The sequence below is a fragment of the Microtus ochrogaster genome, linkage group LG8, assembly GCF_000317375.1.
Source record: "Microtus ochrogaster isolate Prairie Vole_2 linkage group LG8, MicOch1.0, whole genome shotgun sequence".
NCBI lineage: Eukaryota > Metazoa > Chordata > Mammalia > Rodentia > Cricetidae > Microtus > Microtus ochrogaster.
In genome coordinates, this window is record NC_022033.1 from 1,762,646 (window position 1) to 1,764,840 (window position 2,195).

The window sequence follows — 2,195 nt, forward strand, 5'->3', positions numbered from 1 at the left end:
TTGTCTTTCCCAACTATTTGACAACTCCCAAAAGGCAGGACCCCCCACTTCCCACACACACACCCTTCTCTCTCTGGATTTGAGAGAGATCCTCTGGGCTCAAGCAGGACCTTCTTCCTCAGTCCAATCTCTAGGGTCCCTCCTTAGTCACTAGAGTGTGGAGTGAAGCTGAGGACTCTGGACCCTCCTTCATAGCCCTTGTTCCCCTGCCTCACCAGGCCCTATCCTGGGCCATTGGGAGTGCTGAGAGTGGATGCCACCTTCTTTACTCAGCATCCTCCCCATCTTGTCCCTGAGAGCTGAGAGGTTTTGTGGCTCCCCCAGCAGGCTGACACTACCTCCCTCACCCTTCACCAGGGCCTGGCCTCCCCAGCGGGTGTCTGTCCCCAAAGCCCTGAGAGATCTGGGAAAGGACAAAGGACTGCTCTCTCCAGCGACGGGCACTTCCAGCATAGCCAGCGCCCAAGCTGCCCCTCCACCCGGCCCTACTAAATGGCTACAAATTGGAGGATAAAAGCACAGGCTTTCAAGCAATTTTGCCTTCAATCTCTGGAAACTGCCGCTCCCGGAGTCGCTGTGTGAGGACGGAGGAGGAGAGAAGAAAGACACGGAGTCTATTGGGCCCGAGTCTGCAGCAAACAAACAGGCGGAGGGGGCCTTCTGCAGTCCCAGCCTGGAGGATGCGGAGCTGTGCTGGGACTCAGCGGGGCAGCTGTTGTTTACTGGGCACCTACTGTGCACTGGTGCCAGGGAGGTGGGTTGTCTGCAAAGCAGCATAGATGCGGGCCCTGAGCCAGAGGTGGCAGAGGACCCTTGAGATAAGCCGTACAGGACCGGCTATCCAAGATGGAGCAGACGTCTACTTGGATTGTAAATCAGGGCCATGGCCAGGTTGAGGGCCACCTGAAGGAGTGGGGCTCAGAGGCAGCAGGATCCCCTGGGTGCTGACAGTGGCTGACACTGGTGGGTGATGGCAGAAGTCAGTCATCTCTTTACCTTTGACACTGGCTCTGAAGATGCCGCTGACACATACTATCTGGGAACCTTCCCAGACTAAAGGAAGAACCTAAGCTACTGGGGGCCCCATCAGGTAAACCCAGTCCTCTCCTTCACAAATGGAGAGATGAGTTAGAGCCAGGGCTGTGAGTGGGGGTGGCTGGGGTCTCCTTGGTAAGGCTTCCAGAGTCATAGGGCCACCCCTCAGTCCTCCATCTCACCCCAGGGCTTCTAGATAGGTTCCAGGATGTGTGGAACATTTCACCTGCAACTAGCAACGCTCCTGCTGGGTGCTAGTCAGAGTAAGCACCCTGTGTCCTCATAGGGACCCCTCAGTACTGTGCACATTCTGCGTCCAGATGTGGCCCAGGTCACACATCAGCAGTTGGAGAGGAGCCAGCATTTGGAGCCAAGTCTGATGTGGAACCCACACTCCTTCCACTCCTTTGCTTCCTCACTGAGCAGGACTGTGTTTCAGATACCATGGGACAGCAGAGGTTGAGCCATCTGCAGGAGGACAGCATCCAACCTCCTATGACCTTAGCGCTTAGCGGCTGCTGGCAGGGGTTGTCCCAAGATGGGAACGAAAAGCAGGGTGTTTGAGGAAGGCTCTGTTGCTCTTAACACAAAGCATCTGTTGTTGAGATTTTAAGATGGGGATTTGTGCAGCTCAGGCTGGCTTCCAAGTCGTTACGTGGTTGAGGATGGCCTTGAACTTCTGATCCTCCTGCCTCGAAACACTTGCTGAGCTGGGTGGTGGCTGCACACACCTTTAATCCTAGCACTCAGGAGGCACAGGCAGAAGAATTTCTGAGTTTGAGGGCCAGTCTGTCTAGAGAGCGAGTTCTTTTATTTTTGATTTTTCGAGACAGGGTTTCTCCGTAGCTTTTGGAGCCTGTCCTGGAACTAGCTCTTGTAGACCAGGCTGGCCTCGAACTCCCAGAGATCTGCCTGCCTCTGCCTCCCGAGTGCTGGGATTAAAGGCGTGCGCCATCACCGCCTGGCGAGAATTGAGATTCTTGACCATAGCCTGCAGGGGCTGATTATTTTTTTTGTTTTTTTCCAGGTTCCATGGAACTAGCTGGCTGGCAGCTTGGACCTCACAAGATGTTAGGAACACAGAAAAAAAATTTGTCTGGAAAAAAATTTAGATCATGGTGATTAAGGCAGGATAGTCCCAAGAGTGTAGCTAGAGGGGT